This window comes from Sinocyclocheilus rhinocerous, unplaced genomic scaffold, assembly GCF_001515625.1.
Source record: "Sinocyclocheilus rhinocerous isolate Xijiao unplaced genomic scaffold, SAMN03320098_v1.1 scaffold2716, whole genome shotgun sequence".
Taxonomy (NCBI): Eukaryota; Metazoa; Chordata; class Actinopteri; order Cypriniformes; family Cyprinidae; genus Sinocyclocheilus; species Sinocyclocheilus rhinocerous.
Window position 1 is genome coordinate 291,943 of NW_015624199.1, and position 9,287 is coordinate 301,229.

General features: G+C 36.5%; 1 protein-coding gene across 1 annotated transcript in view; it reads left to right on the forward strand.

Moving 5' to 3' along the window:
• The first annotated feature begins 3,330 nt into the window (after positions 1-3,330).
• The window catches only part of LOC107738191 (proto-oncogene tyrosine-protein kinase Src), a 52,831-nt gene continuing 46,874 nt past the window's right edge, over positions 3,331-9,287 (forward strand). The window contains exon 1 of the mRNA XM_016549923.1: positions 3,331-3,764. The gene's annotated coding sequence lies outside the window, so the exon portion shown is untranslated. The remainder of the gene's footprint in view (positions 3,765-9,287) is intronic.

Below are 9,287 nucleotides of genomic sequence, written 5' to 3' on the forward strand. Positions count from 1 at the left end.
GAATATGAAGCAGCTGTTTTGATCTCTTGAATGTCGTTTTACATATTATCCATCAACAATCCATTAAAGGGATAGATTCAAAAAAATTCAAAATTGAAAATTCTGTCATCATTTTCTCACCCTCATGTCCTTCCAAACCCCTAAGAATTTGGTTAAAGGGCTTCCCAAAAGTGAATGAAAATTCTGTCATCATTTTCTCAACCTCAAGTTGTTCCAAACCTGTATGAGTTTCTTTCTTCTACTGAATATAAAAAGAGATTTTGAAGAATGTAGGTAACAGTTGCTGGTCCCCATTGACTTCCATAATAAGGAAAAAATACTATGGAAGCCAATGGCTACCGTCAACTGTTTGGTTACCAACATTCTTCAAAATATCTTATTTTGTTGTGTTCAACTGAAGAAAGAAACTCATACGGGTTTGGAACAACTTGAGGATGTGTAAATGACAGAATTTTCACTTTTGGGTGAAATGACCTTCAAGTCACAATCCCTCCAAACGAATCCATATGATGACAGAATTTTCATTTTTTGGTGAACTATACCTTTAAAAGTCTTTTAGAGGTGCTCAGTCGTGAACCTTCCAGCAGAACTGACTTCCGAGTTTAAATTGAACATATCTAAACCTTTCAGACCTAATCAAGTACCTAATCAAGGTCTTTGGGTTTATTTGAAAATGACTGGCTGTAAAAGGGAAAGTAAATGTGATAAGGTTGATCTTAAAGATATAGGTCACCAAAAATGGAAATTCTGTCATCATTAAAGGCCTGTTCACGCCAGGGTCAATAACTATAACAATAACTATGAAGTTTTGATAACAACACATAGGAACAATAACATTAGGATCACTTTCAAAACTTTCAGAACCTTCCTGTCATTTCAAACCGTCTTCTGTGGAACTCAAAAAGAGAATTTTGAATAATGCAAAAAGTTCAAGTTTAATAAAAATTATTTGTGTGCTATATAATGCCGTTTGAAATTGCAAAAAAAAAATTAAATAAATTAAAATATTTCTCTCTGGTGGACCACTGTACTCCCTCTGAACTTGAGAACCAATATGTGAAGAATCATTTAGATCTGTTTTATGAACTAAATTAATTAACTAAAGATTTGAAAGAATTTACTTAGTGATGAATTGGACTTCACTACTTCTCATGAACGCATCAGTGTTGTTGTTTCACTAAAACAGTTGTTTTCAGTGATTAAAAAGAAAGCTGAAAGAAAAGAAAATATTAGATGAAAAACCTCAACTTAAAAAAAAATGTAACGTTGCAGTGGAAATCAGCTAACTAATTAAAGCTATATATAAATATGGATATATAAAGCTATATAAAAAAATGTTAAACTTAAACAATAAAAGTGACAAAATTACTAAAACTTAAACTAAAATCGAAATGAAAACTGAAATATAAAAATAAAAACGAATTGAAAATAAAATAATACATTTATATGCTATTACAGTATTTATAATATAAATAATAATGTATGATAATAATAAAATAACACAGGAACACATCATACACAAATAAATTCAACTATCAAGGACAGCTAGGGTGTAATGCAAGATTTTAAGTATATAAAAACTTCACAAAGCCGTCATGTGACTTCTGAAGTCCTGGTATACACTTTACAATATCATTGTACATTATATTGAAAAGAGTGGCCAGGATAGGCCATGGAAGGCAGCAGGTACGTTTTGGAGCGACATGAGAATCTGCACACTGTATTTTCAGTACTGCATGAGCATCTTCCCTTTGTGCAAATTTAATTCGAACACACAAATCACATCACACACTAACATGTCACTTGAATCATGTGTTTAAACACCAGGTTTATGTTCAAAGTTTCGTGCTGCTGATATGTGCTGAAGTGTATGATTCAAATCCATATAACCTGCAGATTTCATGCCATATAATTCTGTTCCACAATATACAATCTGTAATGTTTATTGCTAAAAAATCTGCCAGGAATATCTCCCTATATAGTTTCTCAAATGTGTCACATACTGTTTTTTATATTATATATAAAAAATTCTATTATATATTATATTAATAATAATAAATCACATGACATGAATAAACCTAATTTCGTTTTTCTTGTGATTTAAATTTTTTATGGTCTTATTTCTTACAAATATTTGTGGCTTGCTTGAATTTACGGTAAACAACTGTCTTTCTTGGAGCAACCAGTCTTTACCGTTAGGGGGCAGCAGTGCCAAATCTTTGGCTAAAAACTTGGATTTACTGTAAAACAAACATATATTGTGCAAATGGAGGAAGACAGCATGAATGGGCCTCAGGCTTTCATCTCTGGTATGTGTGTGGCTGTCAAAACCTGATGAGACGTGTCATAAGTTATAGAAAATGGCAAGTTGAAGGGAAGCACTCACAAAAAATATGAATTCAGTTAATCAGCCACAAATCTAGTCTCAAACATTCAATGAGGAACGTGTATATGTCTGCATTCCTTTCTTTATGGAGATACTGGCAAAATTTTACTAAACAAATCCTCTAGAATTACTTTGACCTCTGAAAGTATATGCATTTAACAGATTTAGTTGTTTTTTAAGAGTGAAAGAATTTCTTAGGAAATGTTATGAAACAAATGTATTATTCCATTGGCAATGGAGATCACATTTAGAATAAGAAATACTGCTATTTAATCTCTCCTTTATTTATTATTTGTATTTATTTTTTTATTCATCGCATTCGATTCGAATCTTTAGAATCCGTTCCAAAACGTTTCACTCTGATTCGTTCCTGTCTCTTGTTGCAGGTTTACAACCAAGGTTATTATAGTTTTGAATTTTAAAATTCGTTTTATTTTAATATCGTTTTCAAATTTGCTATAAAGTTCAGGTTCGTTTTTATTGTAATGTTGTAGTGAAAACGGCGCCAAACACGTAGCCAATCAGAGCCCGCGAATGGACCTTTATCACAGCGGAATTGATTCCCGAAGTGCCCGTCGAAGCAGTGTATCGATTCTTCCGGTTATGTATATTTTTTAATATACTGTAATCACCTAGTTGAATAAAAGCCTGTTAAAATGAGCATCTGCAGGATGATTTCAAAATCCGGGCATTTTCAGAGACAGGCGAAGAGATAGTCTGATGATTACTGTGCACAGAATTTTCCAAACTTAAAGGCACAATATAAGATTTTTTTTATTAAAATATCCAAAAACCGTTAAAACAGTGTTATATATTTTGCAGACTTGTGTACTATCCCAAATGTTTCGAAGAATGTTTAAATCCAGAGAAATAAGCAATTTTAACTAGTGACACGGACCGTGTCCATAGTGTCATTGTGTCTCTGCTAGTCAAGTGTAACGGAGTAAAACAGTGTCACGTCAAAGCGCCCTGCCCTCCTTTCTGCCTTTCCAGTTTTCCCATCATCTCATACGGGTGCCATGGCTTTGACTCCCCCTTCTGCCGTGCGCGCTTTCTCAGGGACGCGATAAGCTACTGCTGCGTATCAGATCATTCCCGATCGCTTTTGATCGTGACGTTGGATATATTAATTGTTACCGGCGTAACATCGTTATTAACGATGACTCGTGCTGCTGTGCGCGTTCCCAGGCAACCCCGGTCATGAACGCGCACTGAACGCGCTCACTCGCCGCGTTTCATTTCTTCTGTTAGAGCCGGTGAACATTATTGACTATGGAAAGCTGAGCCTCGTGCATTCATACACCGAATACAGTAACTCAAAGGTCATTCAGAGCAACGAAAGGATTTTATTTGCACCACATTCGTGGTTCTCGACAAGGTGAGTACGGCTGGATTATTTTTTTTATATATCGTAGCTATATTTTTTTGCTGGCCGTTGGGATTAAAAATAGAGCTCAAGGAGATTTTAGTCACATTTCCGGTTGATCAAACAAATACAATGCCTGGCATATTGTTTAAACCGAAGGTGCGTGTTCAATATTTGTCCATGGTGTTTATAAATCCGGGTATTTTTTTTTTCTCCGATCCGCCGGTTTAAATGGACTGTAAGATTGTTTCTCAACAACAACAAATGCTCGTAATGTTTTACATTTAATTCAGAAACAGTTCGTATGATTATTGATTTATTTGTGTGAATATTGCAGACAAACAGCCGTAAAGTGTCGAGCTGTTTCAGATGACTAAATCTAGCCGAAGTCCTGTCAAGGACTAGTCTGGATTTGTCTTTTTTTGTACGTCACACCTGAACTAGATCTCCCTATAGCAAAGGAAAATTGCAAATCAGATCTCGTTTTTTTCCCTTGAAGAGCTGAAGTGAAGAGCTTCTCAGATGTTTCTCCTGAGGAAAAACATGTAATTTCACATGTCTCCCCTACACTTGCAGATCTCAACAACGTCTCAAATTGTGCTCAGGTTTGCCAGGATTACATGACAGAGATTCCAATATGAACTTAAATAATTCAGACCAAATGATATGATCTGCTATCCACATCAATTTTATAGATGCGTACAACTATCCTCTCATTTGTGTCTGCTTTTAGTAGAAACGACTGAGGCAAAGTTTGTGGTTGGAGTTCTCAGAAATGCTTTGTCTTTATTCAGTACTTTTAATTTGGTACTTGCTTCTTTTACTTTTAATGGTATGTATTAGTGATAGACTGATTAATCACGTAGCAGTCAGTGAACCTCTTCAGTGAACTAAAGAGAAGTTCTCGCCTGCTTTGTTGGCGGTGTTTGGGATTATGGTTCTCCCACTCACGATGACTCAAATCTCTAAATATTGAGTTTGCCATAAGGCATGAGTGTTTAATTCCTATTTTTGGACATCCTTAAATTTAAGAAAGCCGTAATCGGCTTGAATCAACATTTCATTTCAACACATTCTCATGGCAGCTATTTTATGTTTTGGCAAATTGGTGGCTAATTTGGATGAATTCATACAATCTCATTTGTACTTTTTTGTTTTCTGTTCATGCCCCATTGAGGGTTAGGGTTAGGCGTGGACCTTCATACGTACTTTTGTCTGAATCACATTGTACAAATTCATACGAAAGTGCCATCTCGTTGAAATAGTTTTCTTGTGAGATCGGGTTGGTTATTTTTAGGCTTTTTTTTTTAGACATGTACATGGCATGAATTGTGATGTCCACTAGTGTAGTCACGCTGTTTATGAGAAACACCTTGCATCACTTTATAGTGGATTAAGGAGTTTTACTTTAGCAGATATTCCCTGTACAAAACTACTCCACTGTAAATCATGGGTTTAGAGCCTTAGAAATCTTATCAGGGGAGTTTGAGCCTAGAACTAAGCTATAATTTGTTAGTTTACCACTTCTCATATTGGTAGAAATACCTCGCCCACACTTGCTGTCCTCAGAGTGTTTCGTTTTCCCAGCCTCCTCATTCTTCATGGCAAAATGCACTTAGGTAAGTGAAAGTGAGAGCGTGGTTTGTACTAAACAAATCGACCCTGGTTTGAATCTTTGGCAGGCTGCATTCTTAAAACAATTTTGGCATCTATGGTTCCATGAAGAACCTTTAACATCCATGGAAACTTTCCATTCCACTAAAGGTTCTTTATAGTAGAAAAATGGGTTATTAGAGTATTAAAATGTTCTTTAGACTAAGAAAAAAATATTCTTTTAAGAACTGGTCACTAAAAGCTTCTCTGGAGAACCCAAAATGGTTCTTCTATGGCATTGCTGTGAATACCTTCTTTTGGAACCTATGATATAAAGAGTACACGCTTAAAAATAAAGACTCTTTATTGACATTGAAGGTTCCACGAAGAACCTTTAACACCCATGGAATCTTTTCATTCCACAAAAGGTTCTTAATAATGGAAAAAGGTTCTTTAGATTATTCAAATGTTCTTTACAGCAAGAAAAACAGGTAGGCCTACTTTTAAGAACTGTTTTGCTGAAAATGGTTCTTCTACTGCAAAAACCCCCTTTTGTAGAATCTTTAACCATCGACCTCACTTGAACATTTAGAGCATCATCTTGGAGCGCAAATGGAGCGCAACAGTGTCTGGTAAAGCAGCCATATTTTGTGTTTATCTTTGAGTTTTGCCTTCTCTGTTGGCTTACGTTTAATTTTAAGTTCTAGTTCTGTCGTTGTACATCCTGGTTATCTTGGGGACAAGTTGAATCCTTGCCAGAGACTCAATGTCAATGTTAATCTTAGGGTTTAGTAGAGTGGAAGTACTTTTCCCCATCCATTTTATCATGCACCAGGTAAAAATGGGAAAGTCCAGTCACTTTGAAAAGTAACAACATGCCTTTGCTCAAAAAGTTGCATGATTTGAGGTACATGTCTGTAACATTATTTTGAGTTAGGGTTTGTTTGAATCCTCAACCCTAAGTATGCACCACCAATAAAGAAATCTAACACAAGACTCAGAGGTGCACATGCAGTAAACAAGTGCTTCAGAATTGACTCTGTAATGAGTGAGTGTCTGATAAATTCAAGGTATTCCCTTAAATATGTTGTTATTCCAATGAGCTGTTTATCCTATAGTGATTTGGAGCAATTAGTAGCTAATGCATCCGTCTTCAGTAGTGTTCATCTGTTGTTTCTCTGCATTGCCCGTGGCTGTTGATGGTCCTTATGGGTGCTTTCTTGAGGAGGGACTGATGCTCTTAATTAGATGTGCTCATAATACCACTGAGGACTCTTGAAGAAGGGGCCCGGAGCCCGTGAAGTGGCTTTAATGCCTTTTGGAATTCTGTGAATGTCTTTCAGTGAAAGCCGTGGATGTTTAAGCTGGCTTCAAGTGAGATCATTGGAAAAGCAGCCTTTTAAGGCAAAATTCCTGTTAATTGGTAACGTGCCGACGCAGTGGGGCCTTTGTCCTCCCTTCACTGGGACCTTCTGTCTGTGAAGAGTGATACACTGGGCTTTGGGCTCCGTTATGAATGACGTGCTTGTTTCTGTTGACTGGCTTTGAGAATTGGCATGCAATAAAAAGTGGCTGCTTCTTTTGAAATGCTATTATGTGAACGAGTGGCACGATTAGTCAAGGAAAGAGAAACCAGAGGACAACAGAGAACTCCCTCAGACTGAAATTTTGGGAAGCAGTTAGACCAAATTATATCAGTTGAACCACTAAGATATTCATAAGAGATATACAAAGGAATTTTTCATATCTGACTCAAATCTCCCATTAATGTTAACCTCCTCAAAATATATCTCTCTCCAATAAAATAACATACACTTTTTTTTACATTATTTTCATGATAGTAATTGTTGCACTGGCTTGAATGTATTTGTGTTATTTTATTTTTATTTATTTTATTTTATATTTTATTTTCAGAAACATCTGTTGATTCATGATGGATATGGTGTTGAGATTTTACAGGAAACTCCATCACCTTCTCTTTTATGTGTATATAAACTCTTGATATGAGATTACAGTAGACCTTGACGGGCGTTGAGTGCTTTACACGTGATTGAACAAGCGCCTCGTTTTGTGTGATTGGCAATGAAATTTGCATATGTAATGGTCACGCTATTGGCCTCTCTGGGTTTGGACAATGCAGCCGAAATTTGCGGTGGACACCCACAGATTTTGTTAAATTTTTAATGCAGCAGACGGCTAACTTCTGTTGTTGCGTGTATCTGCCTCTCCATGTTCTGTTGCACTGTCCCAGTTATGCGTCTAATTCGTTTCTACAAATGCTCAAGGACAGTTGTGCAAATTCATTGGAAAATGCTTTTTTTCTTCTTTTTTTCTGTGAGAATGTTGGTTGCGTTTTCATTTTGTCCCCTCTGACATGCTTTCAAACTTCTAATTATAGTGTTTATCATTCAGAATATGAAGTCACAGGCAGCAACCGTTTATGCAACTAAAATATTTCATCTGCATGTGTACATATAAACCAGCAATGAAAATCATTTGCTCTCTGACAGTGATTGTCTTGAATTTCTTCAATGAAGGTGTTGCATTTATTACAAAAGCTTTGACTGCAAAGGCTTATTTAGAGAAGATGCAACAACATTGAGAGGAGTTTGCCAGCGTGACATGCTTAAAGGGGTCATATGATGCTGCTAAAAAGAACATTATTTTGTGTATTTGGTGTAATGAAATGTGTTTATGCGGTTTAAGGTTAAAAAAACACATTATTTTCCACATACTGTACATTATTGTTTCTCCTCTATGCCCCGCCTTTCTGAAACGCGTCGATTTTTACAAAACTAATCGGTCTGAAAAGCGAGGTGTGCTCTGATTAACCAACTATCCAGTGCGTTGTGATTGGCCGAAAAGCTCAAGCGTGTGACGGAAATGTTACACCCCTTTAACTTTTATAAAGAATATCTCTTTGGATTTGAGACTTTAGTCTTTGCAACTTTACAGATCTTCTTTATGCACCAAGAGCTTGTAACACTCCAAAGAGAAAGGAAAATTTGAAATCGCATCATATGACCCCTTTAACATTTACTGTTGGATTGCCATTGAGCTTGAAACTTGTCAACTGTGATATATCTCATCCCTCGTAGAATTTCTAGTCGGTGCAAAAACTTTCTCTTAATCAAATCATCAGAGTCAGTTTGAATAGACACTTCAAATTCGACTCAAAACTGAATGTGAACGATGGATGTACGGTCTATCCAGTAGTTTGTACGGTCAAAGGTCATGTCCAGACCCACAACTTTGCGTAAAGTAAATGCTGTTCTTGAAGTTCTATACATACGTTTAACTATATTTACCCATATGAAACCATTGTTTTACCATATTTAAATGTGCAAACGTTTTGTTCACTGAATTATTATTATTATTTTCTTTGGAACAGCATAAGGTTAGCTAAACCATTAAAACCCTATTGAATGGCCTGTACTTCTATCCCTCACGTCTTTGCTTTAAAGAGTCAGTTTATATATATTGTAGCTTGAATTTAGTAGAGCTGGTCCGAATACCATTTTTTGAGCTTCGAAGCTTCGGTAGTAATCAACACCGAATATTAAAAGCTTCAGAGGGAGGGGGGCTGAACATATTATTCTCTCTAATAAAGGCAGGAATCTCTGTGTGTCTGTCTGTCTGTTTGCATTTTTATTATGTCAAGAACCGTTCAACCAATCGACTTCACGTGTGGCGGGTGTGTTGCTGCGGACCCAAGGGAGTGCTGTGTCGCATTTTGGTGCAATATGGACACGCGACACGTTCAGAATTAATAAACTTTTAATAAACTACAGAACAGCGCCTCACACCATGTCTACACCGGACGCGAGCGGCGCGACAAAATACTATAGAATCCATTATAATCCGCGATGCTGTCTACACTGGATGCGGCACGGCGCAACACGACAAATCCCCGACAGTAAACTGCTGCCTCGTTCTATCTAT